This window comes from Panthera pardus, unplaced genomic scaffold, assembly GCF_024362965.1.
Source record: "Panthera pardus isolate Hobbes unplaced genomic scaffold, ASM2436296v1 HiC_scaffold_11, whole genome shotgun sequence".
In the NCBI taxonomy this organism is placed as follows: Eukaryota; Metazoa; Chordata; class Mammalia; order Carnivora; family Felidae; genus Panthera; species Panthera pardus.
The window spans coordinates 69,324,028-69,344,769 of NW_026526666.1; the positions used below are offsets into that span (position 1 = coordinate 69,324,028).

Below are 20,742 nucleotides of genomic sequence, written 5' to 3' on the forward strand. Positions count from 1 at the left end.
GATAAGTCAGACTGTTCTCTGCCTTCATGGTGCTCAGGAGGGGGCAGCCACACAGACACTTCCCGTACACGGTGGGCAGTGTGTGATGAAGGCAGAGAAGGGACCGAAGGGGCACAGAAGAGGGACCTCACCCAGCTTGGCAAAGTTGGGAAGGCTTCCTGGAGGGTGTAAAGCAGCAGTGGGCCAGATTGGCAGGCCCCAGGCTGGATTAAGGCTCATTCTCTGCCTTCATTCTCTCTGTCACTTTGCACTTAACCTTGACTCTTTATGTTTCCGTCTCCCACACTAGACTGTACCTATTGAGGACAGGTACACATCTTACTTATATTGGGATCCCAGACAGTCAGTTCAGGGCCTGGCATAAGCCGATGGTCTATAAATACGTATCACATGGCTGGAAGGATGGCTGGATGCCAGAACAAGAAAACTGAAGGTGAGGAGCTGAAGGCAAGAGGATATGGTCCATTCTGGGAAGTCCAAGACTTGCCGTGTTTTTCTACTAAGAATTACATAAGCGAATATATGTAAAGTTCTTGGGACATTGCCTAGCACACATCAATGCTGTGTGTCAGCTGTTGTTTGCTGTCGCTCTTATTGTTGTTGTTACTATGATTGTTCACTGTGGCTGGTAGAGAGTGCCAAGGGACTGAGACAGAGAAGGTAGACGGGGTCAGATTGTAGATGAATTTATTTGCCAGGCTAGGAGCTCAGATCTTTTCAGACAACAGGTGGCCCTTGGAAGTTTTTCAGCGGGGGAGTGGCATGGTCACAACACTTGTGGAGATCAGTGTGGCCACAGAGAGACTAGAGAGGCAAGAGGCTGGAGGCTGAGACCAGATGGGAGGCTGAGCAGACAATAAGGTGTGAACCAAGGCTCTGGCTCTGGAGGAGCATCAGACCCCTTGTTGCCATTCACTCCAGACCAGGTCAGAGAGGGACCCTCCACCGTCCATGTCAGAGAGTGGCTTAAACATCCACGCCACACAGTCCAGGAATTGGCCATCATCTCGTCCATCACCATGTGCCCCTTTCTCTCCTTCTCTGACCACCTCCGGTCACCCAGACCTGTCAGCTCTCAGAAATTGCCCTCAAATCTGTCCTCTGCTCTTGTCTCTCTGTCCCGATCGTTGTTGAGGTCAATACCAGCTCTCACAGTGCCCAAGGCAGTAGCCTCCTGACTGCTCTCCCGACCTCCCCCTCCGATTCTGCCTCTAGTTAGTAGCTAGAGCGACACGTCCTCTGCAGGCAGCCCTGCTTGAGCACCTTCAGGGGCTCCCGTCACTGACTCCCGTAGAGACTCAGAGCACAATGTTAACCGTGGCCTGACCTGCGGCCCCACCGCCTGGCCAGGTCCCTGTGCCCGCTTGCCCTCGGTGCACACACATTCTGTACAGAGCCACTGTCACCGAGCGCTAGGTCCTCTCCTACTCTGAGGCTTTGGGAAGTGCAATGAGCACAGCCCACTTTGCCACTTTTAGGTAAAAATACAGTCTCATTTATTTTTCCAACCAGTCCCTCCATCTCCTAAGACCTTTATTAACATCTTTCCCTCTGAGAGACTCACCACCCACCTCCGCACCTGCCTGGCGTATTCTTCCTTGTCCTTTGAGTACCACTCGCATTAGGCACTTTCCGCTAGAACACATTTCCCAACTCCCCCCTCCACTCCCTTCCCCAGGGAGAGGGCCGGCTGGCGCCTCTGGCTGACCCTACCCAGAGAGACTTGAGTACACGCTGTGTGTCTACCTCCCTCGGTGCCCAGTTCCTCCTCGGACCCTATGCCAGGCTGCAGGCGGCACAGCTCAGTGAGCCTTGTTGAGTGACTACTACCTAGGTGAATGAATGAGTGAATGAATGAATGAATGAATCATGAATGAACAAATCAACAAATGAGTGCACGTGTCTGGAAAGGCAAAAGTTCCCTGAGCCTGGTTGCCAGCTGGGAATCCGCCTCCTGCCTTCACTGTCTCTCTGCTCAGCTCCGCAGCCCTGGGCCGAGACCCCCCACGCTGTCCCTGCCTCTGCAGGGTCCAGACCCGGTTCAGGCTCAGACTCAGACAATGTTGGCTCAGCCCTGAGGGTGTAATTCCAGCCGCTCCTAAACCACACCCCCGGCATCTGAAGTATGTTTCCTGTCATTTCGGGCTGTCAGCGTTGTGTGTTCTGCCATCTACCTCGTCCCCCCACCCTAGGCAATCTCAGGGCTCACCGGCCTCCCTGCTTCTCGTTTCCAGGGAAGCTGAGGGGGACTGGTGCTATCAGCCAGACTGACTGAGCCAAAGGAACCCAGGCCGGAGAAGAGTGAGTTTGAATCCACCACTAATTGCTGTGTGACCCTGAGCAAGAGCTGTAACTCCTGTGGCCCCTGCCAGACGCATAAGCCCCTAGTGCCTGAAGAACTCTGTGATGGTCCAGGCCAGTGTTCCCAGCCTGTGGGCCCCTTAGCTCAAGTAAGGCATCTGGAAACCACATGGCACCCGGTGCTGTCTGTAAGGAGGATAGACGGTGTGTCTTACACACAAGTATGAAGGCTTTTCGAATGGACATGGATGCTGCTGTGACAGACAAGTACCCGCATTGTAAAGCTTTATGGAGTGCCTGGGTGACTCAGTTGGTTGAGCGTCTGACTTGGGCTAAGGTCATGATGTCACAACTCAGCTCATGAGTTCGAGCCCTGCATCTGGCTCTGTGCTGATAGCCCAGCCTGCTCCGGATTCTGTGTCTCCGTCTCTCTCTCTGCCCCTCCCCTGCTTGCACTCTGTCTCTGTCTGTAAAAAAATAAACATTAAGAAAAATTTTTAAAATAAAACTTTGCATCAGTGGACACTAAAAGCACAACTGCTATTATATGGAGTCACTGAGGGGTAGTTTTAAAGCCCACTCTTTTTTTTAAAAAATTTTTTAATGTTTATTTATTTTTGAGAGAGAGAGAGACAGGGAGTATGAGTGGGGAAGGGGCAGAGAGAGAGGGAGACACAGAATCCAAAGCATGCTCCAGGCTCTGAGCTGTCAGCACAGAGCCCGACGTGGGGCTTGAACTCACAAACCGTGAGATCATGACCTGGGCCGAGGACAGACATTTAACTGACTGAGCCACCCAGGCTCCCCTAAACCCCACTCTTAAGCTACTGCTTTAGTCTGATACACCTTCTTTACAGTTTTGGATATTGAGGTCCAGACAGGAGAGAGATGCACCCAAAGTCCCAAAATAAGTCAGCGCAAAGCCAAAAAATGAAGCCTAGAACTCTGACCACCCCCCAGCCCTAGCTCCTCTCCTCTGCACTTATTCAACAGTATTTATTAAGTACCTACCTTGCAACAGACTCTACACCAGGCACTAGGGAGCCAGTGATGAAGACCAAGTGTGCCACCCTCAGGGGCTGACATTTTCTGGGAGGTAGGTGGGCGTTATGCAGGGAAAGGAGACACTGAACAAAGATTTTATCCTAACTTCCTTTTTTTCACGTTTATTTATTTATTTCGAGAGAGACAGAGCACAAGCAGGGGAGGGTCAGAGAGAGAGAGAGAGAGAGAGAGTCCCAAGCAGGCTCCACACTGTCAGTGCAGAGCCCAATGCAGAGCTCAGTCTTGGTGAACCGTGAGATCATGACCTGAGCTGAAATCAAGAGTTGGACGCTTAACCAACTGAGCCACCCAGGCTCCCTTATCCTAACTTTCTACAGAAGCCATTGAAAAACTAGAGTCAGGAAGTGGTATGATAAGATCCCTGTTGTATAATAACCAGTACCTTTGTAATGCAGATGATGGACTGGAAGTGTTTTATCATTTAGGATGTTTTTGGCTTCAAGTAACAGAAAACATCAACTCAAAATGATTTAGGCTGGAAGGAAATATATATATATATTTTTTTTTTCCCTAACAAGAAGGTCAGAGGCAGGCTGCAGTTAGGGCTCTGGCTCCCCTTTCCTATAATTCTCCTGGCTCTGCTGTCCCTCATGGGTTGGCTTCATCTTCAGCCTGGTGACAAGGCAATTACAACACCCAAACTACAACACTGAGTTCCAAGTATCCAGAAGAAGAGAGGTTGCCGCACCACCCAGGCTGTGTCTCCTCAGCTCTCATTGGCCAGAATTGGATCACCTCCCATTCCTAAACAATCTCTGGCAAGGAAAAATAAATTACAGGTTTGATCAAGACTAATCAGAACCTTACCCACTCCCAGAACTGAGGATGGGTCACTTGCCCACAAAACGGGCTGCTGCATGAGAGTAGATACAGAAAAACTGGGTTCCCTCAGGAAGGAGGAATTGGAGCCCTCAACAATGTCTGTTACAAGGGGAGAAAAGAGAAGAAGGGAAGCCCAGACTGGAGTCAATTGAACAGGGGAGCTCCTGTAAGGCACTCACCCCCTGCCTTGCATAAACCTCCCATGTGTCTCTGCCTCCCCACTTGGCTCTCAGCTCCTGAAGGGCAAAGCTTGGGACTCATACTCTTGTGGATCCAGTGCCAGAGTCACCAAAGAGGAAGAGGAGTGTTAGAAAAGGCAGTATATTTCTGCAGTGGGAAGCATGGGCTCCCATCTGAGAAGTGTCCCAAGCACGGAGCAGGGACTGACACCCTGTGAAACATCATCTGGCTGGGTGCCCTGGGACAATCATCTGGACCTCCTGAAGTCTCCTTCTTCAGGATGTTCTCATTCTTTAGCAACACCCACCTCCCCCCAAAAAATATTCAATCCCTATCACTCTGGATGATCCTCAGGTTGGGGGATGAATGGGGAGGAGGAAGAAGAGGGGCAAGAGGGCAACTTGGACAGATGGAAGGACAAGTCAGCTCCAGACAGCCTATGAGATTAGGTGCATCTCATCCCAACACTGCTTTCGATGACATGTTGGCAGTTTGACAATGGTCACAGTGGGAGGTTTTACACCATGGAAATGGGCCAGTGCTACCAATCAGAACCTACTGCCACCTCCCTCCCCCAGAAAGCCAGCTGTTAAACATTCACTTGACAAGTCTCCAGTGATTAGAATGATAAAGCTCAGATTAGACAGAGCCCCTTTTTTGTGGCTGTCAGAAGACTCCATCTCTCTCTGCCCCTCCCCCCCAAAATAAATAAAATTAAAAATTTTGTAAAAAAAAAAAAAAAAGTGGGGATGGCGCCTGGGTGGCTCAGTCGGTTAAGCGTCCAACTCTGGCTCAGGTCACAATCTCTCGGTTTGTGAGTTCGAGCCCCACGTCGGGCTCTGTGCTGACAGCTCGGAGCCTGGAGACTGCGTCAGATTCTGTGTCTCCCTCTCTCTGTCCCTGCCCCGCTCACGCTTTCTCTCCCACTCTCTTTCTCAAAAATAAATAAACATTAAAAAAAATTTTAAAAAGAAGAAGACGACGACCCCAGGGAGGGAGGGCCTAGAGCATAGAGCTCTAGGGAGAGGAGGAGAACATTTACCTGTTCTTTCTATGCAGCCACTTGGTTCACCATGGAGCCCCGTGTCTGTGCCCAGCACAAGGCCAGAGCCTTACAGAACACCTCTAGCACAGCAGTTCTGTGCATCGGGCCAACCCTGCACACTTTCTCCTGAGCTATAGTGCTATAGTTCATACTGTTTGACTCAGTGATTCCCCTGCTAGGAGTTCATCCAGAGGAATGTGCTGCACCATGCATGCTCAAGGGTGCTCGTGACTGTCATTTGTAATACGGGAAATTGAACCTGATGTTCTACAGTAAAAAGTAGGGTCCATTCCTTGAAACATTAGACAAACATTGAAAGACCAATTTTGAGGAATTTTTAGTGACCTGAAGAAGTGTTCATGACATGTGTTAAATACATGAAACAGGGTATGGGGTGCCTGGGTGGCTCAGTCGGTTGAGCATCCGAGAGCCCTGCATCAGGCTCTGTGCTGAGCATGGAGCCTGCTTAAGATTGCCTCTCTCTCCCTCTGACCTTCCCCACCCACCCCCCGCTCATGCTTTCTCTCTCTCTCTAAAAAAACAAAAACAAAACAACAACAACGACAAACCAGGGTACAGAAGTTACATGGCATGGTTCCAATGTGTATGTATATACACACATAGAAAAGGAACAGGAAGAAAATACACCAAAATATCAACAATTTTATCTTTAGGTGATGAGTCTCAGGTGATTTTTCCTTTTTTCTTTTTGAGAATTAGAACTATGATCATTATTCACTGAATTGTGTTTTTGAGACGGTCACTTGGCTGCGTGTGTGTGTGTGTGTGTGTGTGTGTGTGAATACTGCAATAAAAATCCTTTTAATTTATCCATATTTAATACACCAGAAACCAATAGCAGTGGCTGCCTCAGTGGAAGAAAACGGTGTAGTTATGGAGCAGGAGTGAGAGGGAGACTAACTCTGTGCCATTTGCATCTTTTGAACTTGGAATCACGTGAGTGTGTCATCTGCTCAAATGGGTTGATTAAATTTTAAAAAAATAGACAATAAGCATGCATGAGTTATTTAACCAGAAGCCATCCCCAGTTCACAGATGACGGAAGGGAGGCTCACAGAGGGGGAGGGAACTCCCCGGGGTCACTCAGCCGGAAGACAGGTCCAAGCTTCGGTGCTGTCCGGTGGTAGCCATCCCTGAGTGTGCTTGGAGATTTGAGTCTTCTAATTACTGCTTCCCTACGGATTATTACCATTTGATAGATGCAGAAACTGAACACACTCAAGTTCAGAACCCCTCGCCTCACCCCAAATCGCCTAGAGCCCTGGCTCCGGGCTTCCCACCTGGCACCCTCCCCCACCGCCCCATCAGGCAGGTAGGCATAGTTTCCACAACAGTCGGTTAAGGCAAAGATCCTGTAGATTGCCCCTAGGAGTCCCAGAGAGGGCGATCACTTACCCCAAGACCCTCAGCCAACTGTGTGTCTCCCAGAGGACTAGAACCCAAGGAAGAGTCCAGAACCTCAGGCTGGGAGAAAGAAGCAGTCTCCCAGAGGCAAGAAGCAGCATCTGGAATAGTTTAAGCCTTTGGAGCAGGCGTGCAGTCATTAGTCGAGCTTTGGCATGTTTGGGGGCAATAACTGCATATTTTCCCCAGGATGCATTGTGAACCGCCTTTGCTCAGAATGTAATGAGTATGTTTCCTAGGAGGGGGGGATGTTTGCGCTCCTCCCTGGCCCGCCTGGGCTGCTCTCCTGCCGTCTGCTTGGCGTGAGGCTCCCTGCCTTCCTATTTTTAGGTGGATCCAACAACAGCCTAGCATGGGCCGCTGGATGCAGCTGCAAGCAGGGCTGTCCTGGGGGGACCAAGGTCCAGTGCGGCAGCCTGCTGGAGAAAGGATCATTTGCTCCAGTGCTTTACTGTGGTCAAGAGTCACTTCTTCTCATCCCTGTTCAAAGACTCCACCCTGGGGACTTTCCAAGCTTCAAAAATGGAGGCTTAGTTATTGTTTTTTCCCCCAGAAGTTGCATGGGTGGAAAATACAAATCCATTCATCGCTTGTGTCCCTTCCCTCCAGCCCCAGGCTGCTGCTTTCCCTCATTCCCCTTTGGGCCCTTACAGAGTTAGCTTCTTCTGCCTGGAATGCCCTTCCTCCTCTCTCTGCTCCCACCCCCATCTGGAAAACTCAGCTCATGCCACCTCCTCCAGGAAGCATTCCAAATGGACCTGTGACTCCTTCTCTGACTTCCCCACAATGCCCATGCTTCCTCCATCACAGCCGTTACCATACTCAGTACTGAATGCTTGCTCAGCTCCCCCTAACTCTGTGAGTCTGGGGAACTGGCGGTGTGAATTATTCCTCTAGAGTGACTCCTAGCATCCAACATGGGGCCACGGACAGAACAGTTGCAGCACGGATGCCGACTGACTGACATTACAGATGCTGACTGACTGACATTACATTACATTACAGATAAGTAATGGATGAAATGAAGGAATTGATGAATGCAGTGGTAGAACATCACAGATGAAGAGGCAGGCTGTGGCCCCAGCATCTTATAGGTAAGGCTTCTGAGGCTTGGACAGGGAGGGAGATGTATTATCAGGGGTCATTGCTTGCAAGTAACAGAATACCAACTGAAACCAACTTTAGATAAATGAGGAGCATGTACCCTCTCATAAATTATGGTAAGGGTGAAACAGGATTTTGAGATGTTCGGAACCGAGAACTCAAACATCCTCTTCATACTGGCTTCCGTTTCGCAGACCACTTTCTCCATGAGTTTGGGGGCCTGGCTGTTGGCAGCTTTATAGTCCCGTCCTTAGAATTTTGCAAATGGGGACAGAAGAGCTGCAGTTGGAAAAGAGACCCCCAGAGAAGCATTCCAAGGGATCTGATTTGGGACGTGCTGTCCCCTTGTCAAATCACTGCTGGAGGGTGGCAGCTCCCAGCTAGAGAAGAAACAATTCTCCCAAACACATGGGGTGTCATGGCCAGGACCACCAGGGGAAATCACTGTGAGCTTGGAGGCCACCCCAATTTATATCTACTAGAGGCACTAGCATTTCTGGAGCATCTCAGTACCAGCCTATGTTAGATAATCTTATGCGTACTGTCTTCCAGTTACTCTGTGAGATGGATATTGTTGCTGCTGTTTTGCTCCCAGATGAAAAAGCAGAGGTTCGGAGAAAGTAAGTAATTGGCCCAAAGTCCCAGAGACTTTAGGAGCCCAACAGAACACTTAGCCCCACCCTTCCCCATGCACAGTGAAAACTACAGCCCAAGAGGGGAAGGACTTGCCTCAAGTCACAAAGGAGGTCAATAGAATAGTCTGGAATAGGAACTCATGAGCATTTAGTCACATTACATTACAGATAAGTAATAGACATCTTTGGGGTATTTTCCCTGCTCATGACAATTTTCCTTCTCTCAGAACAGCCCAGGGCCTGATGACTATGGGGAATGACTCCCAAAGGAGTAGCCTGGCAGCTACTGTGTGACCCCATTCCCCTTCCCAAAGCCAACTGGGCCAGTGTGAGACACCTGCTTCATTTGGGCCAATCACCTTCTCTTGGGAATTTGGAGATTCTTTTCACATGGCTGGACCTGTCAGGTGCTGTGAGCAGTCACGTTGCCGCCCCCGCCCATCCGATAGAAGGCAGAGAAGGCCAGTCTGGGAAGAGAACAGAACAGAGGCAGAGACAGAAGCAGGGAGATGCCACCCCCTGGATTGCTGAGCCAGGTCAAGTCCTTTCCTGCATCAGGTTGCTTGAGATTCCAAGTTCCCTGCAATCAATTCCCCATCCTAGAGTCAAGTGGATTTCTTGTTGTAAAAATAGCATCCTAATATAGCATGTGGCAAAGCGTTTACTGGAAAGGGGGTCATTGCATGAAGCTGCGGGGTTACCTCAGTCATTTTAAGTGGTCTGACGAGGAGGCCACTGTGGGCTGGAGTGGTCAGAGGGTGTCCCTGGAGCAAGCAGGACTCCTCTGTCCTTGAAGGATGAGAGTCGTGTAAGCAGGGAGAGAAGAGGTGGAGTGCTTCCCAGGGGGCACTCGAGGTGATAAAAGGGAGGCTGATTTGAAGGAATTGAGTGTGTGGCCAAGCAGGGAGGTAAAGTAGTAAACAAGAAAGATGGTGGTCTTCTGCTCCCCAGGAACCATCCAAAGCCATCCAAGGTACTACTAGACAGGTGGAGAGAGGGATTGGGAAGCATTAAGCACTTCTAAGGGCTGGTTACAAACCAAATCATTGCAGTGAAAGCAATTCTACCCCCCACCCCGGGCTCTATCTAGCATGACATCAGTCAGTTCACCATTTCCTGCCCTGCCCCTCACTCTCCCACCTCTGTGCCTCCATTTCTGTAGGTAGAGTAGCCGAGAAGCCCTTTATCAAACCTCAGTGCACCTCCAAGTCCTCCTTATCCAAAGAGCTTGTCCTGTCACCATCCCCAAACCCCCAAAGTGAAATCCAGGCTCTCTTTCTATGGGTTCTCACTTGGACCCTCTACTGTGTAGTTTCTATTATACTGATATGTGCAAGTATCTGCTGTCCCTACTAGAACGTGAACCCTGAGGCCAGGAACTCAGATCGGATTCATTGCTTCTCTGTTGCCCAATGCTGGGGCTGGCTCACAATGGGAAGAATTTGCTAAACACCTCTACATATCCACTGTCCATACTAAGCACAGGAAGAAGTGATGTGTTTGCTGCCTCCTTACCAGCCCCCCTCCCCCACTTACTAATCAGGAGGGAGAGCAGAGTTTGAGGGGGTAGAGAGTCTGTCCTCACACAGGGAGCTGAGGAGTTGGGAGCTGTGTATGGATAGCACTGTACTGCACAGGTATGTGCGTGCACGGGTATGTGCCGGGAGCTCTCTAGGTTGTGAGTCGAGGAGGGCTCCCCCAAGAGCAAAGCAGTTGGCAGCTTTACAGGCCCAGCTGTGTCGGCCACCCCTGACCCCTACTCTTCATTCTAGTCACATGGTCCTATGGGCCAACAGGCATCAGGCCTGGAGGCTGATGGGCTATATAGTCAATAGCTCCAAAGCCAACCCAGTTTGGCCTGGAGCCCAGGAGGGCCTGGGGCACAGTAGAGATCAGTCAAATCTTCTGTCAAATGATGCTCCGCAAAGATCTGGCTGATCTCTGTTAATCTGTAGTTTTACATCCAGGCTGATACACCCCAAGGCTCACGAGGGGCCAGGAGCGAGATTGGCACGGCCAGATGAAGAGACTGGCTGTTAAAGGCTTGGCAAAGAGGAAAGGAGCAGGACGTGAGCGAGCACTCTGTACCTGCAGGTTCCAGCTCTGACACATATTTCATCTGTTCCTCGCGACAAGCCCGGGAGCTATTACCCCTTCTCCGTGGCAAGTATCCGGGCACTGAAGCTGCTTGCCCCAGGGTGAAGGACTGGGGCACGGCCCAGGGGGGACATGAACTCAGCTGGCAGATGCCACCCTGTCATCATGGAGTCCCATTGCTGTTAGAGGGTGTAGAAGCAGCACCCTTTCCTCCCAAAGCTTCATGGCCTTAAACCCTCAGCCCCCTTCGCGTTCGACTCTTTCGCTAACGGCTCTCCAGATGTCTGTAGTCTGGCCACGCTGGGCCACAGTCAGATTACCCTCGTCACAGCTGCCCCTTTCTTTCCAGCATCGAGTCCTGTGGGTGACGGTGTTCCTGATGTCTGCCTCTGCGATTGGGCTATAAGTTTCACAAGGGGAGGGGCTTTCTCTTTGTCACCGCTCTATCCCCATTTGTTACTCACTCAACAAGAATCTATTGAGCACCATTCTGTGACAGCCATTGTACTAGGTGTTTGGGATTCAATAGTGAAAAAAAAAAAAAGATAAAGTTCCCTGCCTTTTGGAACTTCCCTCCAAGCATAGACAATCAGCAAATCTTATAGTGTATTACGTCTTAGAAGGTATTAAGCATGATGGACAGAAATAAAATAGCGGGGGTAATAGAAAGAGTAGGGGTGCAATTTTATGTAGGGAGGGGAGGAAGGGCCTGGAAGGAGGTAAGGACAGAGCCCTTTGAATATATGAGGGAAGGGCATTCCAGACAGTGGGAACAGCAAGTTACCAAAGTGCTGAGGTGCGGTCGGGTGGGGTCCCTGGCATTTTCCAGGAACAACAACAGCAAGGCTGGAGCAAAGTGGCCAAGGGCAGGGCATGAGAGCAGTGCAGATACCATAAAGTCTTCCCCTTCCCTTTGAGTTGGGAAGCCACTGGAGAGTGACAGACAAGTCAGTTGATCTGACTTAGGTTTTAAAAGGACAACTGTGGGGGCGCCTGGGTGGCTCATTCGATTAAGCATCCGACTCTTGATTACATCTCAGGTCATGATCTTGTGGTTTGTGAGTTCAGGCCCTACATTGGGCTCTTTGCTGATGGTGGGGAGCCTGCCTGGGATTCTCTCTCTCTCTTGCCCTCCCTCTAAAAATAAATAAATAAACATTAAAAAATATATTTAAAAGGACCACTCTGGCTACCTTGGTAAGAACTGATAGTTTCAAGGCCCCTCAGGGATCAAATAGGTATTTTTGATTGAGCAGAGAGTGAGAAGGAAGAAAGAAAGAATTGCTATCAAAGGAAGAAGCTGGAGAGGCAAACCCAGAGGACACTTCTAACCTTGACGCTCAGTGCTTCTGAGCCGAGTTATAAAAACGTGAAAGGGAACAAATATCCACTTAGCAGAGTGTGAACCTTCCTTCTGGCAGGGTATCTTAGTAAATGTCCCAGGAGGTCATAAGAATGCCTTGTCACGGGAGACATGCAAGTCGGGCCCTGTGGCCTCAGGAGAACTAGAAGCTGTGGCTCTCATGGGTGAGGGACAGCCTATGTGTCCCTCAGCTCCTGTCCTCTAGCTCTAGCTGCAAGTGGGTGCAGCAAGGGTCCTGTCTCCTCCTCCAGGACCTTCATCTGACCCTCGGGGCTGTCGAGTCTTCCGGGTACATGTGGTTCCTGCCTTGGGTGGTGCAAGTGACAGCTGAGGCTGCAGGAGACACTGGCAGCAGAGCGTTTGGAGTGATGTTTGGCTGGGACCAGGAGGCTGTCCAGAGTGGCAGGCTCTCTATGGGCAGAGTCCTGGATTCCCAGCGAGCTGAGGCCAAGGCAGGCCAGGAATTCCTTGCCTTAATTTTTGCCTCTAATTCCTCCCAGAAATGAGGCGTGTCAGTCTTTAAATTCTCGGGTTTTTATGAGGCGATTATGGTGATTACTATAAATCTCCCGTGTGTTGTTTTCAAAGGGGCAATTAAGTGGAGGAACCAGGCACCATTTTCGTTTCTCATTAAGTGATTAGGGTTTGTTTGGCAAATCCCAACATCTGTGGCCAGAGGCAGGCTCTGCTGAGCTTGGCTTGGGCAGCGCGTTAGCCTCCACACACGTGAAGCATCCAACACTTCCCTTCTGGCCTGGCTTCTTCTCCTAGTCGGAAGGAGTTGGAGGGAAACCTTGCATTGTATAGATGAGGAAACTGAGGCACAGAATGGGGAACCAACCCACCAATCCTGCACCACTAGCAAGCAGTAGAGCCAGGTTCTGCCTTCCAGAGTAAAACTCTAGCCATTACACCAGGCTTTCCATCTGAAGAAAGCGTTTTTAGTAAACCTGTTCCCACTGGCAGCTTTGCTTCTAGAAGGAGCAGTGAAGGCTCCTTCTTTAGCATGGGCTCACTTTTTCCACCTGACTCTTCTTTCTCTTTGAACAAACACCATGTCAACAAGTATGGCAGACACTGCTGGTGTCCACCCAACAGTCATTCCCAGCCTCCTTTTCCTTCACCTACCTCCCACTAACGAGGCTTTGCAAACCTCTCTAGTGGTTAGGAGAGACTACATGACCCAGTTCTGGCTGATGGGATAAGTGGGGGATTTTGCTGGGGGACTTCTGGTAGATTTTCTTACGCCTTCAAGTCACTTAAGAATGCCTTTGCTCCATACTTACTCCCTCACTTCTGCTTTTAGCTGTGGGTGTTTGTAGCAATGTTTGGAGCTGAGGCAACCATCTTGTAACTTGAGGCAACAAACTAGAAGAAGAAACCTAACTGCTCCAGTCATCTACTGCTGCATAACAAATCACCCCAAAATTCAGTATCTTAAAGGATCAATCCATTATTATCTTTCACCATTTTATATGTTGACTGGACTCAACTAGATGGCTCTTACTTGAGGTCTCTTATGTGGTTGCAGTCTGATACAGGTGGGGGTTGGATGTCCTGGTGGCTCACTCACATAGCTGGCAGTTGGCGCTGGATGTCCAGTGGGAGCTTAGCTAGGGCTGTTGACCAGGACACCTGCACAGAGATTCTCCATGTGGCTTGGGTGTCCCACACCATGGCTGTTGGTTTCTTTTTTTAAAAATTTTTAATGTTTATTATTTTTGAAAAAGAGAGAGAGAGCACGAGCATGAGTAGGGGAAGGGCAGGGAGAGAGGAAGACACAGAATCTGAAGCAGGCTCCAGGCTCCAAGCTGTCAGCACAGAGCCCAACATGGGGTTCAAACTCACAGACCACGAGATCATGACTTGAGCTGATGCCAATGCTTAACTGACTGAGCCACCCAGGCGCCCCAGGCTGCTTGCTGGTTTCTGAGGGCAAGTGTTCAAGCACTAATCATTTTAAGAGGCTCAGACAGATGCTGCAAGGCTTATGATGTAACCTTGAAAGTTCAAAATGTTATTTCCACCATGTTCTAATGGTTAAGCAAATTTTTTTAAATAATTTTTTTAATGTTTATTCATTTTTGAGAGATAGAGCATGAGCTGGGGAGGGGCAGAGAGAGAGGGAGACACAGAATCCGAAGTGGGCTTCAGGCTCTGAGCTGTCAGCACAGAGCCCGATGCAGGGCTCGAACCCATGAACCGTGAGATCATGACCTGAGCCAAATTCGGATGCTCAACCAACTGAGCCACCCAGGTGCCCCAGGTTAAGCGCATTATTAAGGCCAGCTTAGATTCAAGGGAGAAGAGAACTAGACTCTATCTCTAGGTGAGCGAATGACAAGGTGACATTGCAGAAAAGCAGGCAGTATGGGAGATACTGCCCTGTCCATCTTTGGAAAATGCAGTCTACCATCCCCACACCCTGAAGACCATGATGTGGTTAGCTGGAAAGAGTTATGGTACTTGTTACCTATAAGCCACTGTGCCAGCCCAGTACCGTTTCTGTACTTCTCAAGTAAACAAATAATGTCCTAAAAGTTTAAGCCATCGTGAGCTGGATTTTCTGTCCAAATGTGGAGCAGGAGGCAAACATGACCAGGGAAGACTTCCTAAGAGAAGATGGACTTAAACTGGATATTTTAAGACCATCTCAAGTTCTTACTCTTTGGTATCAGATACTCTGAGGTTTGAGTTCTATTTCTGCAATTACTACTAGCTGTGTGAGTCTGAGCAAGTTAACCTCTCCGAGCTTCAACTTCCTCATCTGTAAAATAGGAATAATAGCATTTGCCTCTAAGGCCATTCTGAGAACTCAATGATATGATACATAGTAAGAGCTTAGCATGAGACCACAGAATAAGTGGTCTTTAATCATGACTATTTTATCAAATTATTCATTGAGAGGCAGAAAAGTAACCCGCTTGGTTTTGTGTGGTTCCGAATGTTGTTGCTGAGACCACTGAGGGGGAAGTATCAGGAAAGCATTTTCTGGCGGCCATGGCTGCCTCTGGCTGTGACCCTTCCATGTCTGGGGGCAAAAGCAGAGCTGTGGGGCCCTGTGAGGCAGATCGAGGAGGGGCTCCTGGCCTGGGAGAAGCTGGACTGTCCTGTGCAGCTCAGTGATGGGGAAGAGGTGGGAGTGGTCTGTAATTAGGGAGCTGGTGAGAAGACACTAGCTGGGATCCCCAAACAATTGCTTACAGCGGTCTGTAGGCCCCAAACCTTTCTCTATGGAAGTCTGAGGTTGGGACAGGAAACAGTCCTCTGCAGGTAGGGTGACCAATTTTAACTAGTTTGTCCAGGACTTTCTGGTTTTAGCACTGGACCTTTGACATCCTGAGAGGCCCTTCAGTACAGGGCAAACCAGGATGGCTGGTGGGATCCTGTTTGCAGGGGATCATCTAGGTGGAAGCTTCTGGGACTCAGGGAGTCCTGTGTCCCAGTATAAGGGATAACAGCCTGGCCAAATAGTCTGTCCCATGGAGACCCAGGTTGCACCTCCAGGCAACCAGCCTTATAGGTCAGGGACAGCAATGGCCCTCCATGACCACAAAGTGCACTTCCAGGTCTGGAGACAGAGGGTGTAGTGTGGAGTAGCAGCAACCTCTCTGCAGCCACAGTCAGCCTGTCTCAGCCCTTTGGGACATTCACACTTATGCTGTCATCACCAGGGAGAAATATGAGATCATTTTAGGGGCTCAAGACCTATAAAAACTGTGCTTATGCCTGAGATACAGCTTTCCCAAAGCAAGTTCTAGAAATGAAATACCACCATTCACTCTTCATTTGTTAGGTGAGAACCAATAAGAACTATGTTCCCAGAAGCTCTCACCTGACATGCACACTCAGAGTAAAGATGTCTACAGTCCTTTCCGGTGGAGGAAAGAGCCTGGAAAGGTGAAGAAGAGGTGTCTGAAGCTTGGAGATGAGGGAGTGAGCACAGGAGTCCTCAAACACACCTCGAGGACCTCACAATTGGGCCAGTGTGGTAATAAGATAATCCCATAAAATAACGTTGTACCCATAAAATAAGACCTTGGGCTGACATGTCACTGGAGATGTTAAATTGATGACTTGTTTTATTCCCCTTTCTCTTGAGAGCCTTCTAAAATGATTGTTAAGAAATAAAAAGGATATAAACCCACAACAATAAAAATAATGGGTGAGGCATCATCAGTAGGGGAGATATTCAACAAATGTCAGGACAACAGAAAGCAGATGGAAGGGTGGTAACTAATGCAGTAGGGCAGAGAAAGCCTTGGCACAGAGCATGCAGAGAAGAAGATACAGCCATGGAAAGAGGCAGCACCAGCCTCTTGGCAGCCCCGGCAAAACACAGAGCTTAAATCAGCAGATTAAATGAAAATCTGTACACTGGACAGTGCCTCCCCACACCTGGGCACAGACCACCAAGAGGTCAGGGTCTACTCTCCAAGTGGGAGCAGGCAGTTTCTGGAGAAATCTAATGTCCCCAGATGAAGGACCCTCAAATTCTGGGATTGGGGTGGGAATGGGGGGAGGAAGTGCTCTGCTGTAGTGACTGACTGACTTGGCTGCCTAGTCAACTAAGACACGCCAGCTAATCAGCAAGCTTTTCAGTTCTTCATTCTTAAATATGAATGGACAGCCAAAGATTACCACACATTTGAGGAAAACCTCCAAACTGAGCACAAGACAACACATAAAATGACCTCAGAGGAAATGGAAATAATGCAAGGAAAAGAGAAGAACTAAAAAAAAAGTTTACACTCTATTAAGATCCTCACATAGATTCAAGGACATGTTGTACCCATAAAATAAAAACTGGATGGTATGAAGGAAAAAGAACCAAAGAGAACTTTTGAAAAAAAATATTATATTTATGTATATGTTAATTATATAAATAACTTATATAATATCATGTAAATTAAGTTATATATGTAATTTGTATATAATATAAATATATATAATGCGAATAGACAAAGGACATTTTTCAGAGAGTGAAACAAAAAGATGAGGAGGTAGAAAATATGAGAGAATGGGGAGCCTGGCTGGATCAGTCAGAGGAGCATGGGACTCTCGATCTTGGGGTTGTGAGTTCAAGCCCCACACTGGATATAGAGATTACTAAGAAAAATAAATGAACCTTAAAAAAAAGAAGAAAATATGAGAGAAAATATAAGCAACATAAAGGATCAATCCAAGAAGTTAAAAATCCAACAAATGGGGAATTCTAGCACAGATACAAATGGAGAAGAGGAATCATTTAAAAGTTACATAAGATGGAAAAAGATATTTGCAAATGACATATCAGACAAAGGGCTGGTATCCAAAATCTATAAAGAATTCACCAAACTCCATACCCGAAAAATTAATAATCCAGTGAAGAAACAGGCAGAAGTCACGAATGGATACTTTTCCAAAGAAGATACTCAGATGGCCAACAGGCACATGAAAAGATGCTCAACGTCACTCCCCATCAGGGAAATACAAATCAAAACCACACTCAGATACCACCTCACGCTAGTCAGAGTGGCCAAAATGAAAAATCAGGAGACTATAGGTGCTGGAGAGGATGTGGAGAAATGGGAACCCTCTTGCACTGTTGGTGGGAATGCAAACTGGTGCAGCCACTCTGGAAAACAGTGTGGAGGTTCCTCAAAAAATTAAAAATAGATCTACCCTATGACCCAGCAATAGCACTGCTGGGAATTTACCCAAGGGATGCAGGAGTGCTGATGCATAGGGGCACTTGTACCCCAATGTTTATAGCAGCACTTTCAACAATCGCCAAATTATGGAAAGAGCCTAAATGTCCATCAACTGATGAATGGATAAAGAAATTGTGATATGGGTATTGAGGAGGGCACCTTTTGGGATGAGCACTGGGTGTTGTATGGAAACCAATTTGACAATAAATTTCATATATTGAAAAACAATTGTGGTTTATATACACAATGGAATACTACTTGGCAATGAGAAAGAATGAAATATGGCCTTTTGTAGCAACATGGATGGAACTGGAGAGTGTTATGCTAAGTGAAATAAGTCATACAGAGAAAGACAGATACCATATGTTTTCACTCTTATGTGGATCCTAAGAAACTTAACAGAAGACCATGGAGGAGGGGAAGGGAAAAAGAGAGAGGGAGGGAGGCAAACCATAAGAGACTCTTAAAAACTGAGAATAAACTGAGGGTTGATGGGGTTGGGGAGAGGGAAAAGTGGGTGATGGGCATTGAGGAGGGCACCTGTTGGGATGAGCACTGGGTGTTGTATGGAAACCAATTTGACAATAAATTTCATATTAAAAAACAAAAATAAATAAAAGTTACATAAGAAAATGTCCCATAAACAAAAGTCATAAAGTCTCTACATTAAAAGAGCTCAATATGTGCCCCCAAAATGAAGGACAAAGTGACCCACACTCAAGTCCGATATCCTGACATTTTTTAACAGGGATGAGAGAGATCTAAGAGCTTTCAGAGGGGAGCAAAATGAAAATAAAGAAAAAAAAGGTCACAAAGGAACGATAATCAGAATGACCTCAGAATTCTCAGCGGCAACATGGGATGCTAGCAGTCAATGGAGAAATGCTTCCAAATGCTGGGAGAACAGAGTTTTCAATCTAGAGCTCTAGCTAGGCTGAACCGTCCATTATTGGGCTGTAATAAAGACATATAGAGACATATATGGAGTCAGAACATTTATGTCCTATGTACCCTTAGGTGATTACTTGGAGGGTTTTCTCCAAACATGGAAATAAGCCATGAAAGAAGACTGAGCTCCAGAAAAGACTGGCCTCGTGCAGAAAGCTAGGAAAGGAAGTGAGACTGATGGATGTCCAACAGGTTTGGACACTCGCAGACCAGACTGGAGTGCGAGAATAGGGGGCCCTGAAAGGTCTCCGGGGAGAAAGAGAGACTGGGGAAACATGAGGGAAAGATAAAGGCCATTAGGAAAAGAGGAAAAGAAAAAGTGGTGTAAGAAATAAAATGCAACCTGGTAACCACCGGGTCTGCAGTGAATGTGATATTAACACAGCTACATGAAAGACAGTGTCTTAACTTCGCAGTTTGGGATGCATCTATAAACAAAGCGTGAAAGCCTTGATTGCCCAGCTGGCGACAGAAGAGGAAATCAGAGATGTGAAGCATGACAAAGATTCCATCTGCCTTTGTTGTCTGGAAAATGGAAGGGGCGAGTGGAAGAGACCTGAGGCTTGCCTCTAGTGCCAGGAGCGCCCCATGACCAACAGTCAGCAAGGAAACAGGCACCTCAGTCTTACAACCGCAAGGAACTGGATTCTGCCAACAGTGAGTATAAGCTTGGACACAGATTCTTTCCTGAGCCTCCAGATGAGAGGCCTGCCCAGCTGGTTTCTTGATCTCAGCTTTGTGATACTGTGAGCAGAGAACCCAGACTTCTGAGCAACTGTGAGGGAACAGGGGAGCGTTGCTTCAAATTGCCAAGTTTGTGATGATTTGTTACGGAGTCATAGAGAACTAATCTACCTGGGATGTCTGCCCCCAAACACTTATTTTGTTACAAGAGATGTTTTGGGTTGAGTGGTTAAACTCTCAGACTGCAGACAGGCTGACCTGGCTTAGAATTTTTCCTGAGGACTAGCAGTCACAAACACAGTAAACATTCAACAAACAGAACCGTAACCATTGTTCTTATTCACTCTGTCTCTGTTGGGCTCTCACCCCCTCTGTAAATGTTCCCTGACTCCCCACCTCGCTCCTCTGGAAAGTTCACCCCACCCTCCCCTGCACTTTGTACTTGCTGCACTACTGCAGGTCTCATGCTGTGCTGGTCAAATGCCCTTCCCAGACTATTAGTTTCTGGAAGGGCAGAAATCCTGTCTGTTCAGAACCTGCCACAGCCCGTCATGAAGGCGGAGCTCTGGGAATGTTTGTGGAGAAAGAACGTAGAGACACTTTCGAGAAGTGTGAACTACCCAGTGAGGACAACTGTTCAGGTTGGGGTGAGTAATCTGTTACTAGGGTAGCCACCTGTCAGGGATGCTGAAAGAGATAAACTTCAGGACATATTGGGTCTTTCTACCCTAGCTTATGTTTTGAAGCCAGTATTTGTTTCATAGAACCACAAGGGGTGGAGGGGTGGGGGTTGCGAGAGGCAGGTGCTGAGAGTGGAAGACCTCTTCAGCCAGGGCAGATGGGGAAGTTGAGTTGGGCATTAACTCATTCAATTATTTTACCATGCACTGTTAACTTTTGGCAGTCCTGCACTGGGAGATGCTATCTCACACCTTGAAAAAGAGATGAGATTTTGACAATTGCTTCTGGGGGAGAAGCTTTTGGTAGAGGCCACATTATGATTAAGACCTGACAGATCCAGGGGCGCCTGGGTGGCTCAGTTGGTTGAGCGTCTGACTTCAGCTCAGGTCATGATCTCACAGCTTTTGGTTTCAAGCCCCGCATCGGGCTCTGTGCTGACAGCTCAGAGCCTGGAGCCTGCTTCGGATTCCGTGTCTTCCTCTCTCTCTGCCCCTAACCCACTCGCATTCTGTCTCTGTCTCTCTCAAAAATAAATAAACATTAAAAAAAAAAAGACCTGACAGATCCAGCCCCCAAGGAGCAATCTCAGGACTGAGCAGGGGGCTCTGAAGTATGGTGTGTGTTCAGCTAGGAGGAAGCAGAGGAGGGGTTGTGGCTGTTTCAGTGGTTTGGAAGAGGGAAAAGGTGAGAATGAGTACA

General features: G+C 48.1%; 1 long non-coding RNA gene across 1 annotated transcript; it reads left to right on the forward strand.

Moving 5' to 3' along the window:
- Positions 1 to 155: 155 nt before the first annotated feature.
- LOC109266924 (uncharacterized) lies at positions 156 to 16,836 on the forward strand. The gene is made up of 6 exons (XR_008419652.1): positions 156 to 433; positions 2,235 to 2,301; positions 6,263 to 6,370; positions 7,844 to 7,932; positions 8,805 to 9,113; positions 15,834 to 16,836. It is a non-coding gene; the product is annotated as an uncharacterized LOC109266924 (long non-coding RNA).
- The last annotated feature ends 3,906 nt before the right edge of the window (positions 16,837 to 20,742 follow it).